The sequence below is a fragment of the Balearica regulorum genome, chromosome W (assembly GCF_011004875.1).
Source record: "Balearica regulorum gibbericeps isolate bBalReg1 chromosome W, bBalReg1.pri, whole genome shotgun sequence".
NCBI lineage: Eukaryota > Metazoa > Chordata > Aves > Gruiformes > Gruidae > Balearica > Balearica regulorum.
The window spans coordinates 15,282,250-15,308,233 of NC_046219.1; the positions used below are offsets into that span (position 1 = coordinate 15,282,250).

Genomic DNA, 25,984 nt, shown 5'->3' on the forward strand with positions numbered 1-25,984 from the left:
ATGAAAGCACAATGCATAGTCCAAGTGCAATCAAAAGAGACTTCAGAGCCTTGGGACGGTTGGTGAGGGAATCTGGAGCACAGGTAATTTTTTTCTTCTAGCCTTCCAGTTGCATGCAGCAACATTGGAAGAAACAGGCAGACCCAGTCTATTACTACGTGGCTCCGTGGCTGGTGTCACTGCCAGTATTTTGGGTTTTTCAATAATGGGATGGTATATACAGCACCAGGCCTGCCGGTGTTGGACAGGATTCACCTTTCACAGAGGCCTTTGCTCATGAGCTAGTGGGGCTCATTGACAGAGCTTTAAACTAGGCTTGAAGGGGGAGGGGGATAATATCAGACACATCCATGAAAATCTGTGGGACAACACGCCAAGGTTAGAAGGACAGGGTGCTAGCAAGAGGCCTTAGCCTGTTGCTCTGAGACGTGCTGGGTACACTGGAGCACACTTGAAGTCTTATGGAGATGAGCCAGGGGCTCCTGAGGTAATAGGAGCCAACAGGGAAACATCAGTAAACTACCTCAAAGTAATTAAGGCGTGTTCTTCTAAAAAGGTGTGGCAGATGTACCCACCCCAACAAAGCCCGTGGGGAAAACCTTCCCGCCACAGTTTGAATTATGCCCACAGGGCAGTGGTCATTTCAGTTGACAGGAGACAAAGCTGACGTCTTCAGCCAATAGGAGGCCTACATGACCATATGTCCTGGTTCTGGCAAGGATAGAGTTAATTTCACAAGGAGCCAGGACAGGTGAGCCAAGCTGGCCGAGGGCTATTCCATACCATGTGACATCATGCTCACCATAAAAGGGGGCTAGTCGGGCAGGGGCGGGTTCGGCGTGGCTCCAGACGGGTTGAGCGGTTCTCTGTTATCACCCATTGTTACTATCTGTTATCAGCACTGTTGTTGATTGTTTTCCCTCTCCCTTGCTGTCCCAGTAAACTGCCCTTATCCCAACCCTCGAGGCTTTACTGTTGTTTTTCCGTTCTCCTCCACATCCCACCGGGGGAGGAGTGAGCGAGCGGCGAGTGGCACTTAGCTACCTACCGGCTGGGGCTAAACCACGTCAGTCCTTTTTGGCGCCCAACGTGGGGCTCGAGGGGTTGTGATAACGACAAGTCTGACCCAAGTGTGTTAAAACAAAGTTGTTCTAAGCATTTAAAATGTTATTGAAACAGTCGCTGGTCATAATGATGTTCTGTTTGGTCACATGGCTCTGGTTTGTAAAGCCGTGTTTACTCTATGTAATCCCTGCGGTGCTGTTTATCACCTCTGGGAGAGGGGTTCGTGTTCTCATGTTGTTATATTGTGTGATAATGACTTATGATAAGATATCATTGACAGTCATGGGTCTGAGCTGGTATGTGTATGTAGCATTTCGGTCAGGCCCGTACCTCGGTCAATATCTTTCAGAATTGATTAATAATTGCACCCAATCTATGGGGAAGACAGGGGGGGATACCTTCTCCCACTCTTTCACCTCCTCTTTTCCCTTTTGGTTGGTTACAAAAATTTTTGAGTATTTTGAATACCCTTGGAATGTTCAGGCCAGTATATTCCTATTGCTAGGTCTCCTGAATGCTTTCCCACTCCTGTTCAGGGTTAGCAAAAATTTTTTCAAGAGTATCACCCAGGGATCTTCCCCAAGGCTGAATGGTCAGGGCTGGCATGGCATGTGGGAGAGAATGGGCGGGTATCTAGAGACCTTTTCACCCCCAATGGTTTGGAGCTTCACTCCTGAACAATTGCAAGACCCTGATAAAATGGTAGAATATTTGAAAGGAAAATGCTGTGGGGATTCTAAGGAGACACAACTTATTGGGCTGTGCTGGGCCCTGGCCACAATCTATCAAACACTGCTTGATAGTAGACAGCACCATCCAGAGGGAGAGAGCGGACCCACAGGCACTGCAGCTGCCCAGGCCCCTGCAACAGGCACTGCAGCTGCCCAGGCCCCTGCAACAGGCACTGTAGTCGAGCCAAAAGACCAACCCACACCAGTATCAGTCGCCCCTATACACAAAAAGAAATACACAAGGAAATCGGTTCGCTTAGTGAAAGATGATGATGAACCGGGGCCATCACGAGAACAAGAAGAAGAGCCAGAACGAGAAGTGATCACTCGATCCCTGTCCCTGAGTGAGCTGCGAGATATGCAGAAAGATTTCAGCCGCCTTCCAGGGGAGCACATTATTACCTGGCTGCTCCGCTGCTGGGATAACGGGGCCAGTAGCCTGGAACAGGAGGGCAGGGAGGCCAAGCAGCTGGGATCCCTGTCTAGGGAAGGGGGCATTGACAAAGCAATTGGGAAGAAGGCACAGGCCCTTAGCCTCTGGAGGCGACTCCTGTCAAGTGGGAGGGAAATGTATCCTTTCACCGAAGATGTCATATGTCGGCCAGGCAAGTGGACCACCATGGAGAGAGGTATCCAATATCTGAGGGAATTAGCTGTGCGGGAAATGGTTTATTATGATCCGGACAACGCACAGTTGCCCACAGACCCCGATGAAGTCCACTGTACCCGACCCATGTGGCGAAAATTTGTACAGAGCGCACCATCATTGTACACCAACTCACTGGCAGTAATCGACTGGAAAAGTGAAGAGGCACCCACGGTGGAGGAAGTGGCTGGCCGACTCCGGCAGTATGAAGAGAGCCTTTCTTCCTCCCTAGTCTCGGCTGTGGAGAAACTGTCTCAGGACGTCCGGCAACTCAAAGAGGATGTATCTTACTCCCCACCTGTACAGACCCGCATTTCAGCTGTTAGGAGTAAGCGTTTTTCTGCTCCAGAGAGGGCATATAGAGCATACACACCACGAGGTATCCTGTGGTTTTATCTGCGCAACCACAGAGAAGACATGAGAGCAATGGGATGGGAAGCCCACCTCAACCCTGCGGGCATGCGTACATGAGCTACAAGGCAAGACAGCTGTACAAAGGGACTCTTCCAGAAAGAATGCTGCTCCAGTTTCCACCGGGCAGCCCCCCAGACCAAGTGAAAGGCCAGATCGCACTTCTGATCCTCCTGAAGGGACTCTTTTTGCAAGAAGTGAGTAGTGACTATGATGAGCAGGATTAGAGGGGCCCTGCCTCCAGCCAGGTGGAGGAAAGGGACAATAGGGTTTATTGGACTGTGTGGATCCGATGGCCGGGCACATCGAACCCACAGGAGTACAAGTCCCTAGTGGACACGGGTGCACAGTGTACCCTAATGCCATCGAACTATGAAGGGGTGGAACCGATATCTATTTCTGGTGTGACGGGGGCATCCCAACAGTTGACTCTGTTGGAGGCTGAAGTAAGTCTAACTGGGAATGAGTGGGAAAAGCACCCCATTGTGACTGGGCCGGAGGCTCCGTGCATCCTAGGCATAGACTACCTCCGGAAAGGGTATTTCAAAGACCCAAAAGGCTACTGGTGGGCTTTTGGAATAGCTGCCTTGGAAACGGGGGAAACTGAACTGCTGTCTACCTTGCCCAGTCTCTCGGAGGACCCTTCAGTTGTGGGGTTGCTGAGGGTCGAAGAGCAACAGGTGCCGATTGCTACTACAACTGTGCACCGGCGGCAATACTGCACCAACAGAGACTCCCTGGTTCCCATCCACAAGCTAATTCATCAACTGGAGGGTCAGGGAGTGATCAGCAGAACCCACTCACCCTTTAACAGTCCCCTATGGCCAGTGCGAAAGTCCAATGGAGAGTGGAGGCTGACGGTAGACTATCGTGGCCTGAATGAAGTCACACTGCCCATGAGTGCTGCTGTGCCAGACATGCTGGAACTTCAATATGAACTGGAGTCAAAGGCAGCCAAATGGTATGCCACAATTGATATCGCTAATGCATTTTTCTCGATCCCTTTGGCAGCAGAGTGCAGGCCACAGTTTGCCTTCACTTGGAGGGGCGTCCAGTACACCTGGAATCGACTGCCCCAGGGGTGGAAACACAGCCCCACCATCTGCCATGGACTGATCCAGACAGCACTGGAAAAGGGTGAAGCCCCAGAGCACCTGCAATACATTGATGACATCATTGTATGGGGCAGCACAGCAGCAGAGGAAGTTTCTGAGAAAGGGAAGAAAATAATCCAAATCCTGCTGCAGGCTGGCTTCGCCATAAAACAAAGTAAGGTGAAGGGGCCTGCGCAGGAGATCCAATTTTTAGGAATAAGGTGGCATGATGGGCGGCATCAGATCCCTATGGATATTATCAACAAAATAGCAGCCATGTCCCCACCAACCAACAAAAAGGAGACACAGGCCTTCTTAGGCGTTGTGGGTTTCTGGAGAATGCACATTCCAAATTACAGCTTGATAGTAAGCCCTCTCTACCATGTAACCCGGAAGAAGAATGATTTCAAATGGGGCCCTGAGGAACGACAAGCTTTCGAACAAATTAAACAAGACATAGTTCATGCTGTAGCTCTTGGGCCAGTCCGGGCAGGACCAGATGTAAAAAAGGCGCTGTACACCGCAGCCGGGGAGAATGGCCCTACCTGGAGTCTCTGGCAGAAAGCACCAGGGGAGACTCGAGGTCGACCCCTGGGGTTTTGGAGTCGGGGGTACAGAGGATCCGAGGCCCACTACACTCCAACGAAAAAGGAGATATTGGCAGCCTACGAAGGGGTTCGAGCTGCTTCAGAGGTGATTGGCACTGAAGCACAGCTCCTCTTGGCACCCCGACTGCCAGTGCTGGGCTGGATGTTCAAAGAGAGGGCTCCTTCTACACATCATGCAACCGATGCTACGTGGAGTAAGTGGGTTGCACTGATCACACAATGGGCTAGAATAGGAAGCCCCAGTCGTCCAGGAATTCTGGAAGTGATCACAGACTGGCCAGAAGGCAAAGATTTCGGAATGTCGCCAGAGGAGGAGGTGACACGTGCTGAAGAAGCCCCACCGTATAATAAACTAACAGAAGATGAGAAACCATATGCCCTGTTCACTGATGGGTCCTGTCGCATCGTGGGAAAGCATCGGAGGTGGAAGGCCGCTGTATGCAATCCTACACGGCAAGTTGCAGAAGCTGCTGAAGGAGAAGGTGAATCGAGCCAGTTTGCAGAGGTGAAAGCCATCCAGCTGGCTTTAGATGTTGCTGAAAGAGAAAAGTGGCCAACGCTGTACCTCTACACTGGCTCATGGATGGTGGCCAATGCCCTGTGGGGGTGGTTACAGCAATGGAAGCAGAGCAACTGGCAACACAGAGGCAAACCCATCTGGGCTGCCCCATTGTGGCAAGATATTGCTGCCCGGCTAGAGAAGCTGGTTGTGAAAGTACGTCATGTAGATGCCCACGTACCCAAGAGTCGGGCCACTGAGGAACATCAGAACACCCAGCAGGTGGATCAGGCTGCCAAGATTGAAGTGGCTCAGGTGGATCTGGACTGGCAGCGTAAGGGTGAATTATTTCTAGCTCGGTGGGCCCATGACACCTCAGGCCATCAAGGAAGAGATGCGACATATAGATGGGCCCGTGATCGAGGGGTGGACTTGAGCATGGACACCATCTCACAGGTCATCCATCAATGTGAAACATGTGCTGCAATCAAGCAAGCCAAGCGGGTAAAGCCTCTGTGGTATGGAGGCCGATGGCTAAAATATAAATATGGGGAAGCATGGCAAATCGACTACATCACGCTCCCACAAACCCGCCAAGGCAAGCGCTATGTTCTTACAATGGTGGAAGCAACCACCGGATGGCTGGAAACATATCCTGTGCCCCATGCCACTGCCCGGAACACTATTCTGGGTCTTGAAAAGCAAGTCCTGTGGCGACATGGCACCCCAGAGAGAATTGAGTCCGACAATGGGACTCATTTTCGGAACAACCTCATAGACACCTGGGCCAAAGAGCATGGCATTGAGTGGGTGTATCACATCCCCTATCATGCGCCAGCCTCTGGGAAAGTTGAAAGGTGCAATGGGCTGCTAAAAACTACCCTGAGAGCAATGGGTGGTGGGACCCTCAAACATTGGGACACACATTTAGCAAAGGCCACCTGGTTAGTTAACACGAGGGGATATGCCAATCGAGCTGGCCCTGCCCAGTCAAAATTTCCACGCCCAGTAGAAGGAGATAAAGTTCCTGTAGTGCACATGAAAAATATGTTGGGTAAAACAGTTTGGGTTATCCCTGCTTCAGGCAAAGGCAAGCCCATCTGTGGGATTGCTTTTGCTCAGGGACCAGGGTGCACTTGGTGGGTGATGAGAAAGGATGGGGAAGTCCGGTGTGTACCCCAAGGGGATTTGATTTTGGGTGAAAATAGCCAATAAATTAAATTGCATGATGTTAATAGCGATATACTGTATCAATGGTATGACCATAAGAATCACCCAAAACTAATGAAGGATGGACTTTGAAACTGAACAAAGTGTCACGATGATGGAACTAGAACTGACTTCAGCTACTGGTGCCCAGAAACTTTATCAAAAAAAATCACATCTTTGACATCCAGACTGTGAGCATGGACCATACCAGATACACCGGCTGTGAAGACTCCAGATGCAGCGTGCAACAGTCCAGCAGCATGCACCATTGCTCCTGCTCTGAGAGACTGTAATGGCAGATGGAACCCAAAACCATGGACTAAATGAACTCAACAGACATTTTAGAGCGATAGCCCATAGCGTAAGGCAATGAGATCTGTGAAATAATCTGGGCATGACGTAGATGGTATGGAATAAGGGGTGGATAATGTCCTGGTTCTGGCAAGGATAGAGTTAATTTCCCAAGGAGCCAGGACAGGTGAGCCAAGCTGGCCGGGGGCTATTCCATACCATGTGACATCATGCTCACCATAAAAGGGGGCTAGTCGGGCAGGGGTGGGTTCCGCGTGTTGGCGGGGCTCCGGGACGGGTCGAGCTCTGGTCGGTAGTCGGGTGGGTAAATCGTTCTCTGTTATCACCCATTGTTACTATCTGTTATCAGCACTGTTGTTGATTGTTTTCCCTCTCCCTTGCTGTCCCAGGAAACTGCCCTTATCCCAACCCTCGAGGCTTTGCCATTGTTTTTCCGTTCTCCTCCCCATCCTGCTGGGAGGGCTGAGTGAGTGGCGTGTGGCACTTAGCTACCGGCTGGGGCTAAACCACGTCACCATATATGACCATAGGTCAGATTCAAATTGGGTATAAATGGAGTCCTGTGAGAGAGCTATTTTGAATTGGTCTCACAACAGCAGGTCTGCAGTCAGAGGCTCTCCCTGTGGCTTGGGATGCTTTCTACAGTTCATCTTCTGTACAGATTGAGAGACATCATCTTACAAGGGTGATTATGTGCGTTTTGGGTCATCAACCATAAACCTTAGGAGCTCTGAAGTCAGTGGTGTAGTACTAATATCCCAGCTGACATCCTGAACCTGTGGATTGCTAGTGTCTGTTGGAGTCAGAGTGGTTTCAGTTAGAATAAAACTTAGTGTGATTTTTTTTTTTCCCCTTCCATCTTCTAAAATATTTTTTTTTTACTTTGTTAACTGGACTGGCCTAGTTTGTGTGGTTCCATGACATTTTAAATTGGTGTAGTCGGCAGGATGTCTATAGAGGAGTTATTACGGAAGCACAGCTGTAATCCTTCTCCTCCAGGTACAGATTGGGCAAAGGAGAAGTGGTCCAACCCAGTAGCGGTCGTGGAGAGGATAGAACAATGCCACAGAAATAGTCAAAATGGCAAAAGTAAAGGAACTATGTGTGCCATCCTAGGCGCCTGCTTGATTCAAGCACAGAAACAAAATAATGATTGCAAAAGATTAGCCACAGACAATCTGAAGAAACAATTAGAAAGATTGTTTGAAAAAGAGAATTGCAAAGAGAAAGAGAGCAGACATAGCTGTGTTACCGGAAAGCGGCAAAATAATTCACTCTCTAAGGCTTATTTTGAAGTTTTAGAAAGCAGGCATTCTTTATTGCAGCGCTGGGTGCACGGGGGATAACTCTACCTCACGTGCACACCCAAAAGACAAAACTAGCAAGTATTTCTACTATGTTAATATACATATTCAGTATATTTCCGAGTAGTGCTTATCACATTCATGGATTTTCCAGGAACTCGTTAGCATATGCTAATGTCTTTCGCCCATGTTTGTTGGCACCTCCGGGTGGTCGTCGGGGGTCTTCAGACTCGCTCCTGGTATCACATATACCTTATCCCTCAAGGCTGGTTTTGTGATCACCTTGTAACTTTCTTATCTTTGCGCATCTGTTCTTCCAAGGCCGAGCTGTTTAAAATGAGATTGTTCCAGAGCTTCTTATCTTACAACTAATTATTTTCTAAGTTATGATGGCTTCCCTTTTGTTTGGTTACATCTATTGAGCAATGGCTCTAATTGCTTGAATTGATCTTAATATTTCAATATTCACAGGTATCAGCTGTTGCAATGAAAAATTGAACTAATGCTAGTGTTGCAGCAAAATCAAATATAACTAAGCCTATTGCTGCTAAGGTGTCCCGATCCAAGGTCGGGGAGGTTTCGATACGATCCCGAGAGTGAGATTAAGACACAAACGAGGTCAAATGCCGTATACCAGAAACAGTTTTTATTATGAAAAAAAAGTAAAGGTAAACAATAAGAGCAATAGGATAGAGCAGAAAAGAAAGGCAGAAACCAAGCAAGACTTCGGGATACAATCGCAAGAATAGTCACCGCCACGGATTCGCAGCGTCTCGAGGATCCAAATCCCTCGTTCTGCGGTGGTGGGCAAAAGCGCACACCCACCCATCTTAGCAGTTCCTTTTTATATCGGTGGCAGCTTTCACGACAATGGCACGTACGACACGGCTCCACATTCCTGCACATGTGCACACGCTTCTTGCAGTTCCAGCCCCGCTCTTCACGTGACTGTCATCTGACTCAGCGGCACATGACCCCACAGGGCGTTTTTCACAAGTTGAAAGTCTCTACAACCCTGTAATCGTCCTTATCGTACTTGGTAGCCGGAGGGGTTTTCTGCTTGAGCAAGTGATCTTTGAGACAAATGTTCTTACAGTCCGGTCTCTCACACCACCCCGTGGCTCAAAGATTGCCTCAGGACCCATGGTGGTTTTGAGAAAAGATAGTTATATAGAAAAAGGTTGGAAAAGAGCACTTCATACAATTCACACTACCGACGGCATGGATCGATGTACAGTGCAGCTTAACGCTGTCAGGTGAAACAGTAGTTACAAATTGCATGTTGGTTACAACACGTTGAATCAATTGTATAAAACATGGAATATTACATGGTAAAAACATCAGCATGGCAAAACCACATCACAAGTAGAATAAGATTTGCTTAACCCATGGGCCACCTGGGAGCCAGGAGAATAAGTCAATGTCCCAGCCTCTCCATGTCTGAACAGGGACATGGGCCAGCTTCCGCATTCCTGTGGTGATTTGTTTGACAACTTTCCCGTTGTCATCAATCTTTAAGCAACAGTTAGAATCATTTAGTTTACCACAGATGCCCCCTTCTTCGGCTAACAGGTAATCGAGAAGCATACGATGTTGAAATATTGCTGCTCGCATTTGTGTGGCTTGGTCCGCTAATAGGTCAAGAGCACGGGCTGTGTCGTTAGTGATAATCTCTAGGACGGCTTGCAATTGAGTAATGTGGTTTAAATTGTAGATAGGTTATCGAGCACCGCTAACCCACTCATTGGGGTTCCAGGTGGCAGGTCCATAATGTTCTACGATACGTTGAGGGGTCCACTCATCTTTGCCCCAGGTTTGACTACTTCCACTTGCTACAGAGGTATCAATGGACCGCTGATGTCGATTGATATCATCATATACCTTAACACCCAACTTGTCACCTTCATTTTCCAGGAGTAGAAAAAAACAAGGGGTGAATTGCCCCCACATAACACACCCCAGTCCAATTTGCTGGTGTGTTGGGATTCCATGGCAAGGTTTTGGTAGCAGGAGGGGGGCTACAGGGGTGGCTTCTGTGAGAAGCTGCTAGAAGCTTCCCCTGTGTCTGATAGAGCCAATGCCAGCCGGCTCCAAGACAGACCTGCCGCTGGCCAAGGCCAAGCCAATCAGCGCCTCTGTGATAACATATGTAAGAAGGGGGGAAAAACCCAGTTAGAGGGAGAGCTTTTGCAGCCAGAGAGAGGAGTGAGAAGATGTAAGAAACTCTGCAGACACCAAGGTCAGTGCAGAAGGAGGGGGAGGAGGTGTTCCAGGTGCCGGAGCAGAGATCCCCCTGCAGCCTGTGGTGAAGACCATGGTGAAGCAGGCTGTCCCCCTGCAGCCCATGGAGGAAGGATGAGGGGGTGTAGAGATTCCACCTGCAGCCCATGGAGGACCCCACACCGGAGCAGGTGGAGGCACCTGAAGGAGGCTGTGGCCCCGTGGGAAGTCCGCGCTGGAGCAAGCTCCTGGTAGGACCTGTGGACCCGTGGAGAGAGGAGCCCATGCCAGAGCAGGTTTGCTGGCAGGACTTGTGACCCCGTGGGGGACCCACGCTGGAGCAGTTTGCTCCTGAAGGTCTGCACCCCGTGGGAGAGACTCACGCTGGAGCAGTTCGTGAAGGACTGTCTCCCATGGGAGGGACTCCATGCTGGAGCAGGGGAACGATGAGAGGAGTCCTCCCCCTGAGGATGAAGAAGCGGCAGAAACAACGTGTGATGAACTGACCGTAACCCCCACTCCCCATCCCCCTGTGCCGCTGAGGGGGGCGGAGGTTGAAGCCGGGAGTGAAGTTGAACCTGGGAAGATGGGAGGGGTGGGGGGAGGTGTTTTAAGATTTGATTTTATTTCTCATTCCTCTACTCTGTTTTGCTTAGTAATAAATAAGATGAATTCCCTCTCTCAGTTCAGTCTGTTTTGCTCATGATGATAATTAGTGAGTGATCTCTCCCTGTCTTTATCTTGACCCACAAGTTTTTCGTTATACTTTTTCTCCCCTGTCTAGTGAACGAGGGGAGTGATAGAGCAGCTCTGTTGGGCACCTGGCCCTCAGCCAGGGTCAACCCACCACAGCTGGTAACAGTTTATAAGCAAATTGGCTGCACACTCAATAATGTCCCTTCAGAGCACGATGCCTGTTGGCAAAGGGGCTCTATGAGTTTGACCCTTTTGGATTGTCCCAATAATTGCCTTGTGCCCACGGACTCGGGGGGGATTACGGGGGAGTTATCTGAAGTACAATTAGTACGGTAATAAGCTCCTATCGAACTATTATATGAACAGGAACAATTCATTAACTGTGGAGAACAACGCTTTAGCGAATAAAGACGGCGTGGGAAATGTGCGATTTCGACCTGTGGGCTAAAGTAGCGAAAAACAGCGGTTCAAAGAAAAGATATGCACAAAACAGGCCTTGCATTCTTCAGTAGCTCGTAAATAACATGTGACTGGCCAAATCCAGGAGATAAGGAGCTGAGAACAGACAGCCAGGTGTCTGCCAGGTGCAAGAGAAAAACAGAATAGCAGATCTTGCAGGGAACACGAATCAGGTGATGATTGGGGAATAAAAGAGCCTCCCCTTTTAACAAGAAATACTATATAATCAGAAAATTCTGTAATAAAGTCGATTCTGTACTTGCACCCTACAGAGTCCGTGCCTATCATACACCACAAATGGCGCCCGAATTGGGACTTGAAAAATAGAAGGACTTGGAAAAGAGAAGAAGGAAAAGCAGTGCCGATAATTACCGGTGGTGTACCCCTGCGTAGCTGGGCGGAGGAAACTGCACTGCATCGAGCGCTCATATTCATCACCGGTCGCTGGACGACACAGATGAGTAGCTGCGGGGAAGTTTTTTAGACTGTCGTTTTTTATTATGGGACAGTCAGCGACTCGAGAACAGAAGTTGCATACAGAGAATTTACAATGTATTTTACGAGAACTAGGCTTTAAGGTCGCTCCACTGCATTTGGTGAGGTTGCTTGTATGGATTCGGGACTATTGTCCGTGGTTCCCTGTTAAAGGCTCATATGATCTCACTCAATGGCAGAAGGTTGGAGAGGAGCTGCAAGCTAAGCAGCTTGTGCAGTTGGAGCTCCCCGATGGTATATTGATTACTTGGCATGTGGTTTATACTGCTCTCAGGACTCTGCTACCTGCTGAACAGGTATTGCAGAAAGTGAATGACTCCGTATTACCACCCGCTGAGACAAATACAAGAAAAGAATCTTGTTCGTTTGAATTAATAGATCCTGAGTTGGAGTCAGACTATGCTGAGGTGGTGACTGAACCTCCGCTGTCGGAGGGCGAAGCAGACCCTGGGGATCCTTTTGATCCAGGTCCCATTGACCCCGAACGAGAGCTGGATTTATATCCCCCGCTTACTCCTGTAAAAGCGATGGCTGCTTCTGCCCCCACAGCAGAAGAGATTTTGCAACAACAGAGACAAAAGACTCTCTCACGGATATCCCTGACGCCCACCCCCCCCACCCCCCCACTCAGCGCGCACCTGCCCCCTTCTGCACCCACCCCACCCCCCCCGAGTTACCCATTACAAGGAACTGTTCAGTCTAAAATCTCGGGTGGACTACTTGATGAGTGCCAGACAGAGGCACTAAAAAGAGGGGACATATCACTTCTTCAAGCCATGCCTGTGTTGTATCAACCGAATAGACCCCCCGAATACGCTCTTTTACCATATGATGTAATAAAGGAGGTCTGCAAATCGATAAAGGAGTATGGTTTGCAGGCATCGTTCACAATGAACTTGTTACAGGTTATAGGAGAATCTTACGTACTGACACCCTTAGACTGGAAATCCATCCTACGTCTTGTGTTGTCTGCAGCACAGTACTCTGTGTGGTTTTCAGAATACCGTGAGCTGGTGCAAGTTCAGGTGATGGACAATTTAACAGCAGGAACTGCTATTGGTCTTGACGAATTAATGGGAGAAGGTCATTATGCTACCGGGATAGCACAGGCTGGACTATCGCGGAATGTTCTTACCCAAGCCACAGGGTTAGCCTTGAGGGCACTCCGACGGGTGCCAGATTTCGGCAAGCGAGAGTCGTCCTTTGCTTCCATTCGTCAGGGACCTCAGGAGCCGTACATACAATTTTTGGATCGTTTACAAACTGCTATACAGAGACAGATAGACTCTTCTGAAGCAGAATTGTTATTGTTTCAGCTCGCTATTGAGAATGCAAACATGGACTGCAGGCGAGCCATTGATCCTATTCGTAATCAAGTGAAAACTTTGAATGCAAAACATATGATGCAATCATGTTATATCATTACATAGACAATATTTTGTTGGCTGTGGAAACTGAATCATCTCTTTCCCGAGTTTTCAACAGTTTAGTAGCTGAGCTTCGGCGATACGGTCTCCAAATTGCGACGGAAAAGGTACAATTACTCCCTCCATGGAGGTATCTCGGCTGGAAACTTCTTGATTCACATGTATATCCACAGTCTATACGACTTGCTACTACAGTGAGTACTCTAAATGACTTACAGAAGTTGTTGGGGACAATTAACTGGCTTCGACCACTGTTGGGAATAACGACACATGAACTGTCCCCCTTGTTTTCGTTGTTGAAGGGGAATCCTGAACTAACTTCTCCTAGACAATTGACAGAAGCAGCCCAGTCGGCGCTGCAGACAGTGATAGATAAAATTAATTTTACGTTTGCTCATCGAATTTCTCTGCAATTGCCAGTTCGATTGTTCATCATTTATCATTCCTTTCAACCGTATGCTCTCCTAGGTCAGTGGGACGAGAAGGTGCGGAAGGAAGAGCATGCTTTACGCATTTTGGAGTGGTTATTTTTGCCACATTCTTTTGCGAAAACATTGACCACTGCCCTAGAAATGATTGCTAGACTTCTTTCGCAGGGTCGTTTGAAATGTCAACAATTGACAGGACAAGATCCTACCTTCCTTCATCTACCATTAACCAAAGAAGAATTTCATGTTGTATTGTGTAATAGTTTGACTTTTCAGGCTGCATTGGCTGATTATACTAATGTTGTTTTGTATTCTTTGCCACGCCATCGTTTATTAGGTTCTCTACACTGTTTACCTCTCCAACCGCGGTCTTTGTTGAGTTCTGTTCCTCTACACAATGCTCGTACTGTGTTTATCGATGGTTCTGGCAAAACAGGTAAGGCTGCAGTTGTATGGCGTCACGCAAACTGCGAGGAGTGGGCTTCAGATGTTTCTCACTTATCTGGATCGACGCAGATTGCAGAGTCAGCTGCAGCGGTCCGTGCCTTTGAGTTATTTTCTAAGGAACCTCTTAATATCGTTGCAGATTCTGCATATGTTACAGGTTCAGCGCTTAGAATCCGCTTTTATACGAGAGGTAGACAACAAACAGTTGTTTGATTTATTGTTAAAGCTGGCCCAGCTTTTAAAAATCAGACAGCATTCTTATTTCATTGTCCATATTTGTTCTCACACTAACTTACCAGGACCCCTTGCCGAAGGTAATACAATAGCAGACCAATTTACAATGGCTGCAGTTTTTCCTCGATGTTTTGATCAGGCAAAATTAGCTCATGAATTTTTCCACCAAAACGCACACTCATTACGAAAGCACTTCTCTTTAACTACCGCACAAGCTCAAGATATAATTCGAGCATGCTCGGATTGTCAGCGTCTGTCCCCTTTGCCAGTTTTGCCAGGGGCTAATCCCAGAGGTTTAAATGCTAATGATTTGTGGCAATCAGACGTCACACATATTTCTTCTTTTGGACGCCTTAAGTATGTTCATGTTTCTATTGACACCTTCTCTGGTTTTCTGGTAGCCACTGCCCATTCCGGAGAACGTGCCAGAGACATTGTGAAGCATTTTTTAAGATGCTTTGTGACCGTGGGGGTCCCACAGAAAGTTAAAACAGACAATGGCCCAGCTTATGTTTCTCGACGTTTTCTGTTATTCTTACAGGATTGGGGAGTTGAACATATTACTGGAATTCCGAGTTCCCCTACTGGTCAAGCAATAATAGAACGTGCCCACCGTTCTTTGAAATCTATTATTGATAAACAAAAAAGGGGGAATCCAGTAGGGACAACACCACAGGAAATACTGGACAAAGCTACTTATGTTCTAAATTTTCTTAATCTATCTGGATCTAAGCAATATAGTTCCACAGTAGATAGACATTTTAGAATTGAGGAATCCTCTACCGTGAAGCCTCAGGTGTTTTATAAAAATTTGGAATCTGGTCAGTGGGAAGGACCGATCCCCTTGCTTACCTGGGGACGGGGATATGCTTGTGTTTCTCTTCCCTCAGGTCCCTATTGGATCCCTGCAAGGTATGTAAAGCCAGCGCAAGTGAAAATGCATACTGAAGATGAACAGGACGATAAGAAACACCAAGATGATGTTGCATCTGGGATTGATCAACCTCACAATTAAGATATGGTGGCTTATAGAATTGCAGATGTATTATAATGATAGTTTTAACACATCAGATTTATCTTTTTTCCCGGCTCATTCAAATATTTGGCAGATGGACCTTTCCTTTTTTAAGCGACAATTATATCAAGTACTAATGACAGAGAACGCAACTAAGGCTAATGTAACGCTTTTGTCTGAAGCAGAAATCATGGTCTGCACAACCCATCCTTATCTTTTGCTCTAACCTCCAATGCTACTATTCTATCATGTAATGGATCTTTTTGTATTACTCTGTCTTCACCAGACTTTAGGAGTTGTATAACTTTTAGCGATTTATAAAATAAGTCTTATCTCGACTAACATAAATATAAGGCCTTGCATGTCATGCCTCTTCTATGGAATGACACTCAGCATGATTGGAATTGTGAAACAACATTTAGAAGGACATTTGATTTATCTCTTCAACATAATATTCAATCTTTACATGATCAATTGAGGGACCAAATTAAAAAATTACAGGAACTAACGAGTCAAAGTGTATTCGACACATTAAAAAATGACCTATCATGGCTAAATCCGAAAACTTGGTTTAGTGGTTTAAATCTTCGAATGTGGGTTTTTATTGGCATAGGCACTGTGTTGTTTTTCTTGTTCTTGGTGGGTTTTTTACAGATTCTATGGTCAGCTATCTGACGAGTGCAGAAGATAGAGGCACGTGTTATGGACACACTGTTGCTCAACAGGGTTGTCATAAACAAAAAAGGGGGAGATGTGGAGAACAACGCTTTAGCTAATAAAGATGGCGTGGGAAATGTGCGATTTCGACCTGTGGGCTAAAGTAGCGAAAAACAGCGGTTCAAAGAAAAGATATGCACAAAACAGGCCTTGCATTCTTCGGTAGCTCGTAAATAACATGTGACTGGTCAAATCCAGGAGATAAGGAGCTGAGAACAGACAGCCAGGCGCCTGCCAAGTGCAAGAGAAAAACAGAAGAGCAGATCATGCGGGGAACACGAATTGGGTGATGATTGGGGAATAAAAGAGCCTCTCCTTTTAACAAGAAATACTATATAATCAGGAAATTCTGTAATAAAGTTGATTCTATACTTGCACCCTACAGAGTCCATGCCTATCATACACCACAATTAACCCTTCCCAGCAGGACCTGTCTGGGGACCAGAATCCCCCTGGATACCAAACACCACCTGTTTCATTTTGCTATCTCCAGTCCATCCTCCCAGTGGAAGTATTACCATAACTATAAGTCAATTTACAGTTAGATCGCCCTAGGAAGTTTCCAGTATTAATTTTGTTGGAGGCTATACAATATTCTCCACGAGTTGGGTATCGTATTGGCCAGGGTAGTGATGTATTGTCTTCCCAATAGTTATAATTTTTGATTTCACTATAATTGCTCACCAGCCATTTGGGGGAAATAGGGATAGCAGCCATGGCCAACTTTCTAAACCTAACAGTCTACCACAAACCCAACACTTAGTAAGATTAAAAGCATTAGCTATTTGCTGGCCTAGAACAACAAATTCATTTTGCCATAACAATTTTTGGCGGGGGGGGGGCGGGGCGCAGAAGCTTCCTCCAATACTAAAGATGGCGACAATGATCGGCCAAAACACCGTTTGCGATAGTATGCTACACATCCTATAAAGATTAACAAAATTCCACAGGCAATTAGCAACTTCATATGTTCATGAATTCCTTCAGACAGGTGAATCTTCACCTGAAAGAGAAAAGAAAACAAACTTGGTTCTCTTCCAGGAACCGGAAGTGAGTTGTGGTTAGAACGATGGAATAATCCACCTTGTGTTAATCTTATGTTCCTTCCCATGAGCATCTTTTGCTTTCCAGGCAAACTTATTCATTGGGGTTTCCATTACCAGGGGTACGGCCCCCACAGTAAGGAGTTTGACCAAAACAGGCTGGCCTGGAAAGTGCGACAGATTTTTGGGATACTCAGAGCTGCATGGGACTGGCATAATGGTTGGAGCCTTCGGACAAAATGCTGTGATTTTTGGGCATCCATTTATTCCCCAGTGACTATTGACACTGGTAACCGCATCCCATAGCCGTTCAGCCCGTCCTGACTTATGCAGCTTAAGAAAGCGCTTCAACAAATCATTAGTTCTTTCTATAATTCCATTTGCCTGCAGATAATATGGAGTATGGTGTACCCACGAGATTCATAGAATCATAGAATATCCTGAGTTGGAAGGGACCCATAAGGATCATCGAGTCCAACTCCTGGCTCCACACAGGACCAGCCAAATCAGAGCATGTGACTGAGAGCATTATCCAGATGCTTCTTGAACTCAGTCAAGCTCGGTGCTGTGACTGCTTCCCTGGGGAGCCTGTTCCAGTGCCCAACCACCCTCTCAGTGAAGAACCTTTTCCTGATATCCAACCTAAACCTCCCCCATCGCAGCTTCATTCCGTTCCCTCGGGTTCTATCACTGGTCACCAGAGGGAGGAGATCAGCGCCTGCCCCTTCGCTCCCTCTTGTGAGGAAGCTGAAGGCCGCGATGAGGTCTCCCCTCAGTCTCCTCTTCTCTAGGCTGAACAAACCAAGGGACTTCAGCCTCTCCTCATATGTCTTCCCCTCTAGACCCTTCGCCATCTTTGTTGCCCTTCCCGAATTGCCCGCTCCTGGACTATTTTAGCAGTAAAGTGAGAACCATTATCCAACTGAACTGACCGTGGTTTGGGGAAGGTGTCAAATCACTCTTTCAAAGCTTTCGCCGTGTTTTCTCCAGTAGCTCTGGCAAATGCTTCGGCCTGGACTAACCCTAACACTACCTCTACTCCAACTAACACATAATGTTTCCCTTCTGACTTTCGGAAAGGACCAATGTAGTCCACTTGCCAGGTTTCCCACAGCCCTTTCCCCTCCCTCAAGTGTAGGGGATCGTCTTCTACGGGGTGTCTTTCTAAGCAGGTACAACATTGTTCACAAGCGGACACACAAGTCTTACATTCCTCCCTAGTAACTGGCCAACCTCAAGCTTGGGCCTCACAGTAAAGGTCTTTGATCCCTGAATGTTTCCTCTTCACATGCAACCATTCTAACAATCGCTCCCAGTCTTCTGCTATTTGGGTGTTCTGAAGGGGAGCTAATCGGGCTAACTCATCAGCTTTGCCATTCCATTGGCTAACAGGGGTATTATCCTGTTGATGGGAAGCCACCCAGGCTACCGCAAACTTTCCTTGTCTAGCAATGGTCAAGATATCCTGCCACTTTTCTTTCTGCCATGTGGGTATCCTGTTGACTTCCCACTCATTTTGTTCCCAGAATGGAAGCCATTCAGTACAGCCTTTGAATATGGCATAGGAGTCAGTATAGATATAGACAGGAGAGGTAGATTGGGCTTCATGCTGGAAAACACTCCATACTGCAACTAATTCCCCTACTTGATCACTACCTTCCCCTTCAGTGATTACTTGTTTATCCGCATCTATGTGGAGTGCTACAGCTCGATATTTCCAAGTTTTTCCTTCTTGCTTAGAGGAAGCATCAGTAAACCAAGCATTCTGCAATTGCTTGGAAAACGGAGGGGGCCACTTGTACTACGGGAGGGAGTTCAGGTATTTCTCTATCTGGGCCCACCTCTTCTTGAATGGTTAACCTCTTTGCGGCTCCCTCAGATACTGAAAAAATGTTGCAATAATGTTCTATCTGAGCATACCATTTCTGTATGGAGGCTCTCTGAGCCACCCCGTCAGGGGGCAGAGTTCTTGCTAAAACCATTTTGATTACCTTAAAGGGGCCTCTAAGTACTATTGGCTGTTGCTGAATGGTCCGTTCAGCCTCTCTCAAGGCTAAACTGACTACAAACAAACCCTTTTCCCAGGTTGTATATCTTTTTTCGGCATCTTTAAAACTACGGGAGTAGAACCCAATAGGCCGAGTGGGTCCTTCAGGGCCCTTTTGCCATAGGTGTATTGACAGTCTGGTCTTGGCAAATCCCCATTCAATATGGACAGGGTCTGTGGGGCAAATGGGACCAAGAGCTTGATGGGCAGTTGCTTCAAACACTAGCAACCGCAATGCTTCTTCATGGGGTTCAGTCCATTCCCACTGGGCCCCTTTTTGTAACAAGTCATGCAGGGGTCTTGCAATAATCGAAAAATCAGGGATATGTTTTCTCCAAAACACAAGTAATCCTAATACATGCTGCAAATCCTTTTTCGACTCCGGCATTTTGATGTGATCTAATGAGGAAAGGGTGTCCGGTAGAATGCATGTCATTCCTCCTTTCCACCAGATTCCTAAAAGCCTTACTTCACTCGAGGGTGTTTGTGTCTTTTCCAGTGGAATTTTCAACCCCAAACTTTCTAAGTGGGAAATTATATTATCCTGAGTTATCCGAACTTTCTCCGTTTCATCCCCTCCCACAAGAATGTCATCAATATACTGGTAAACTCTGACTTCCTTCTCTGCTTGGACTACCTCTGTAACTGTGGGATAGGGGCCATGAAACAGACATTACAACCCTGTAATCGTCCTTATCGCACTTGGTAGCCGGAGGGGTTTTCTGCTTGAGCAAGTGATCTTTGAGAAAAATGTTCTTACAGTCCGGTCTCTCACATAAGGGCAACCATTATATAGTCCTACCCCTGTATTAGTTAACGTATATCTAAACAATGTACTAATGAAGATGTGATTGTCAAGAAGTAGAAGTATAACTGATAAATTGCTAGTTTGACCAGCAAGCCTTGAAGAAGGACTTGCCAAAAGTACCGGGAAACTAGGGGAAAGGTAATTCCGGCAAGGGGAATTGCAACCACCAACCCATGGACCACCTACCCCAATTATACCACTGTAAACGTAGGATAGGGGCCGTGAAACAGAAACTATAGAATCAGGTTGAGATAATTAGTTTGTAACCAAGGTAATAGGTAATGAAGCTAACTGACCATGGCAAGGTACAATGCTGCTCTGTTCCTTGTACAGTCCCTACCCAACCGGACAATAGGTTTGGAGATATTAATCTTATGAAGTCGTTATGGACAGGTGCATCCACAGCAAGGGTACTGCGCATGCCCACAAGAAGAGGGTCACCCAGCGGACACGGGTGCAAGACCACTGACGACCACCAGAGACCACTGAGGACCACCGACTCAAATCACTGAGCATGCGTGATGGGGAGGAGAATATGGAAATGGATTCTAAGAAATGATTATCATAGGACTGCCTTTTCTGAGAAAGATGATGAATATGTATGTTTTGATCCTACATAACCTGTGTGTTGGTGATCACCTGGCATGCACGTTGGGTGGAGCTATCCCCCGTGCATGCAGCGCTGCAATAAAGAATGCTTGCCTTTTAACACTACATTGGTGTTACGACGTTTATTCCCGGATTTCGGTGACACCTCTAGCTCCTGCGCTAACGCATGGTGGGCTAGAGTGGGGGAGTGCTTATATCCCTGTGGGAGTCAGGTGAAAGTGAATTGTTGGCCTTCCCAGGTACAAGCAAAGCGATCTTGGTCCTCAGGCTGCAGGGGAACCATAAAAAACATGTCTTTAACATCTACCATCACCATGACCGGGTGGGCTCATTCCTGGATTGTAGCTATAAGCTCGGCAATGTTCAGTACCACTGTTGTCAACGGACCAGTATTTGCTTTGAGCCTGCGATAATCTATGGTTAACCTCCATGTGCCATTAGGTTTTTGTACTGGCCACACTGGAGAGTTAAAAGGAGAGTGGGTCGGAATCACAGTGCCTTGTCCTTTTAAGTCCTCTAATACAGGCGTTATTCCCTCTCTGGCCCCCAAAGGTATCGGATAAGGCTTAACATTTGTAAGCTTTGAAGGGGGAAGTAGTGGCGCAGCTTGTAGCAGCCCAATATCTACAGTGGGGGAGCCAAATGACCACTGTCTCCCTTTATTGTCAATCCAGGTCTTCCCTTTCAGAACGTCAAGTCCCAGGAGGTTGAATGGAAGCTCTTCCACTACCATGGCCACTGTAGTGGCATTATCTTCTCCTGGCAGACGCAGGCTGACCAGTGCCAGTGCCTGTGGTTGAACATTGCCAAATGCATCTGCCACAAACAGTGTTTGCTTGGAGGATGTAACTCTGCAATTAGTGGCATCTTTCATTTTAACAGCTGAAATTTGAGCACCAGTATCTATCAAAAACGTGACCGGAACTTGTTTTGGTCCTACGAGGCCTGTAATTAGCAAATCACCCTGGCCATTCTCAGTGAGCTGTCTGATATGTATCCAACCTTCGCCCCTCCGCTCACCACTGAAGGGCAAAGGATCTAGTTTCCTGCTGGGTTTTGGGAGGCATTTATTTCTGATAAATCAATCAAGGAGGGTGCACTGGGAGTAGTATCCTCAAAATCCACTTCTCCATTTTCCAATTTAGTGGGCCATTCTGTTACCAACTTTTCTAATTAATTTGTCTATTGGCAATCCGTCCATTAAGTCACACGAGATCCCCTTCTGTTGTCCCTCTGCCCACAGCCTATTGTGTTTGTTCGGGATGTCTCTCCCTCCCAGTGGTCTGGTGAGAGGTACTCTCCTATCATTCCCGGGGTGTGGAACTATTTTTACTTCCACTCGCCTCAAGCCCCTGGAGTCCATTTTGGCGGTTGAAAGGTTAACAGGGCCATACTTGCGCTCATAATTGATCAGTTCTTGGGCCATCTCCCCCCAGGTCCACATTTTCCTGTCCGAGGGTCGGTGGTGCAGCGTAAGTCCTTCTAAAGCAGCCGCAACTCTGTCGCCTTGGGGCATCGCTTGTATTTTCCCCTATAATTGTATACCAATCGGTTTCAAGGAATCAGGGAGTCTCCTTATAAGGGGAGTCATTCCTTCAGGATCTACTGGCATCATCATTGGGGACTTCTGTCTAGGCTCCAATTTTCGATCATACATCATCTGCAGACAAGCTGCCTTCTGCACACTCTCTACTAATTGATCCACAGTCCCCGTAATTGCAAGAGGGTCCCCCCTCTCCAGGGGGTTCAAGCCACCTGCCCAATAGGCTGCCCGCTGGGTCAGAGACCAGGGGGTGTGGTGGTTCCCAGTAGTTAAAACCACTCCTGGTCCCCAATACCCTTCCGCCTCTCTTTCACTTAACAGAATCTGGTCCCCCCTAGACCAGAATCTGGTCCCCCCCAGACAACAACACTCTCCACACATACTCTGTTTCTGATTCCTTAGGGGTTCGGCCAAATTCCTTTTTTGGTTTCGCCAACTCGACAGCAGTATAGGAGACTTCCTTGGTTGTAACTTGGGGGGACTGGTCCTGCTCATCATCATAAATGTACTCGGTCTTGACCAAGGGTCACAACGAAAGCGGTTCTAATTTCTCTACTTTCTCTTTTGCTGCCTGCAGGTCATTAAAGGGGTAGCCAATTTCAGATCTTGGGGGAATTTCCTCGCAGGTAGTATACGCAAGGAGCTGCTCCTTAAGGGCAGTCTGCAAATGTTTCACTTGATCCTTTTCTGCCTTAAGTTGTTCTTTTAATTCTGCCACTTGCCCCCGAAGGGACCAAGTAAGGTTTTGAAGGGATTCAATAGTTAGGGACTCCACAGTAGGGCAATGATCTCTAGCCTCTACCGCAGTGGCTAAGCTAGTACCAAGAACGGCACAAATAATCGCTTTTCCTTTTCCTGCTCTTAGTCTCGCATCTTTGTGCAAGGCGCTCATTCGGTCAACTACGCTCTGTAAATTATGCCAATTTCCCTGAGCCCAGTCTACCCCAGGCACAGAGGGTCACGCTTTATGTTTCTCCAGAAAATCAAACAGAACTTCCCTTCCCGAAGGAACGGTTCTATCATCGCTCATTTTGTTTAAAGCGGGGAAGTGGTCGTCTCAGGAAGGCAGCACGCAGGTTTCAAACAAAATACAAGCCCACCCCCCTTACGTTCCTGAGAGGTCTCACATATTTGGGAAACAATACGGCACTCTCGTCTCAAGGGAACCTGTCCATGACGCCAATTTAATGTCCCTATCCAAGGTCGGGGAGGTTTCGATACGATCCCGAGAGTGAGATTAAGACACAAACGAGGTCAAATGCCGTATACCAGAAACAGTTTTTTTTATGAAAAAAAAGTAAAGGTAAACAATAAGAGCAATAGGATAGAGCAGAAAAGAAAGGCAGAAACCAAGCAAGACTTCGGGATACAATCGCAAGAATAGTCACCGCCACGGATTCGCAGCGTCTCGAGGATCCAAATCCCTCGTTCTGCGGTGGTGGGCAAAAGCGCACACCCACCCATCTTAGCAGTTCCTTTTTATATCGGTGGCAGCTTTCACGACAATGGCACGTACGACACGGCTCCACATTCCTGCACATGTGCACACGCTTCTTGCAGTTCCAGCCCCGCTCTTCACGTGACTGTCATCTGACTCAGCGGCACATGACCCCACAGGGCGTTTTTCACAAGTTGAAAGTCTCTACAACCCTGTAATCGTCCTTATCGCACTTGGTAGCCGGAGGGGTTTTCTGCTTGAGCAAGTGATCTTTGAGAAAAATGTTCTTACAGTCCGGTCTCTCACATAAGGGCAACCATTATATAGTCCTACCCCTGTATTAGTTAACGTATATCTAAACAATGTACTAATGAAGATGTGATTGTCAAGAAGTAGAAGTATAACTGATAAATTGCTAGTTTGACCAGCAAGCCTTGAAGAAGGACTTGCCAAAAGTACCGGGAAACTAGGGGAAAGGTAATTCCGGCAAGGGGAATTGCAACCACCGACCCATGGACCACCTACCCCAATTATACCACTGTAAACGTAGGATAGGGGCCGTGAAACAGAAACTATAGAATCAGGTTGAGATAATTAGTTTGTAACCAAGGTAATAGGTAATGAAGCTAACTGACCATGGCAAGGTACAATGCTGCTATGTTCCATGTACAGTCCCTACCCAACTGAACAATAGGTTTGGAGATATTAATCTTATGAAGTAAGTTGCTATGGACAGGTGCATCTACAACAAGGATACTGCGCATGCCTGCATGAAGGGGGTCACCCAGCGGACACAGGTGCAAGACCACTGACGACCACCAGAGACCCCTTGAAGACCACCGACTCAAATCACTGAGCATGCGTGATGGGGAGGAGAATATGGAAATGGATTCTAAGAAATGATTATCATAGGACTGCCTTTTCTGAGAAAAATGATGAATATGTATGTTTTGATCCTACATAACCTGTGTGTTGGTAATCACCTGGCATGCACGTTGGGTGGAGCTATCCCCTGTGCATGCAGCGCTGCAATAAAGAATGCCTGCCTTTTAACACTACATTGGTGTTACGAGGTTTATTCCTGGATTTCGGTGATACCACCTACTCAAAAGATAAAGGCAGAGAAAAGAACTGAGCATGCATTCTAGTTTGCATGCTAAACGAAGAAATCTAAACCAATCATTGTAACTGGGAGTGTACTACCTTGTAACATTTGTGTATAAATATAACAAAGAAACTAGCATTGGGTGTGCTTGATTTGTGGAAATCCACCAAGCACCCAGGCCTGAATAAAAAGCAATATCTCTCCCATGTGTGTGAGAATTGGCTTATTGTACACTGGGCAACAAATCTGCTTTTCGGACAACACTAGCACAAGCGAAACCCCGCCACCTGCCCCCCCCCCCCCGCCCAGTATTTTCCAAATCTGAAAATTAATTGCGAGTGCAGACCCCGAGGATTGGGATGGGGATATCTGGCGAGACCCTGATGAAAATAGCTCTGAGGAAACGGAGGAATTGGAGGAAAGGGACATGTGACCTCTTATTAAAATAGAGAGGCACACGGGTCCGCAAGGCAGGAACCCCCGAACCACAGTCCGCACCATTCCCTGGTCAGGACCCGAGCTCAGCGAATTGCAAGCAAAGTTCTCGCAAAAACCTGGAGAGACAGAAATGGAGTATTTGTGGAGAGTCTCTCTAACGGGGGGTCATCGCATACTATTGAGCGATGACGAAGCGAGAGGGTTTTGGGGTCCAGGAGTGTTTCTGACTGATGGACTGCAGGGCAACCAGCCATTAACATCCCGAGGGGCTGGGGGTGTGGACCCCAAAGAGCGGGGGGGGGGGGGGGGGGGGGGGCGACACACACACCTATTACCATTAAAATAAAGGGATTGTCAGAGCTAGCCGAAGGAGTACAAAAAGCCCCTTGTATTCAGGCAATGTATGAAAGAGGGCAGCAAGGGATACCGACGGCTGCACCAGTAGCCACCTGAGACCTCTTATTAGGGGATTGCCAGATGCTTTGAAAATACATGTTCAGTCCCTGAGAGAAAGGATTCAGACAGCCATTGAGCAAAATCGGCAAAACCCTCAGAACCCCCTCGAGCACGTTTTGACTTGGGCGGAGACGTTACACAATATAGTGATTCATGGGTGCGAGATGGGATGGACTGACTGATCCCGGGGGTGGCGCCGAGGGGAACAGGAGGGCCCGACAAGTCGATCGCAAACCCCACCCCGACCGACCTCCTCGTCGGGAACCGGAGCCTTTTCGGGGCAGGTCGGACCGGACTTACGATTTAGAAAGAAATAGCCTTTGGCGAAAGGCATTAGCACTAGGAGTACCTAGAACAATGCTGCGTGGGCAATCCACGGCTCAGATCCGGAAACTGGAATTGCTAGAGGGGAAGATTAAGGAACAACAGGAGGTGCCGGCAACCACGCCCGCCCGGGAAAGGAACCTGAACCCTTTCGCG

The 25,984-nt window shown here is 47.4% G+C and overlaps 1 long non-coding RNA gene and 1 pseudogene across 1 annotated transcript in view; both read right to left on the bottom strand.

Moving 5' to 3' along the window:
• Positions 1 to 25,984, bottom strand: part of LOC142599220 (uncharacterized) — a 434,245-nt gene that overhangs the window by 214,189 nt on the left and 194,072 nt on the right. The window lies entirely within an intron of this gene.
• On the bottom strand, positions 20,945 to 23,097 carry LOC142599306 (uncharacterized; annotated as a pseudogene).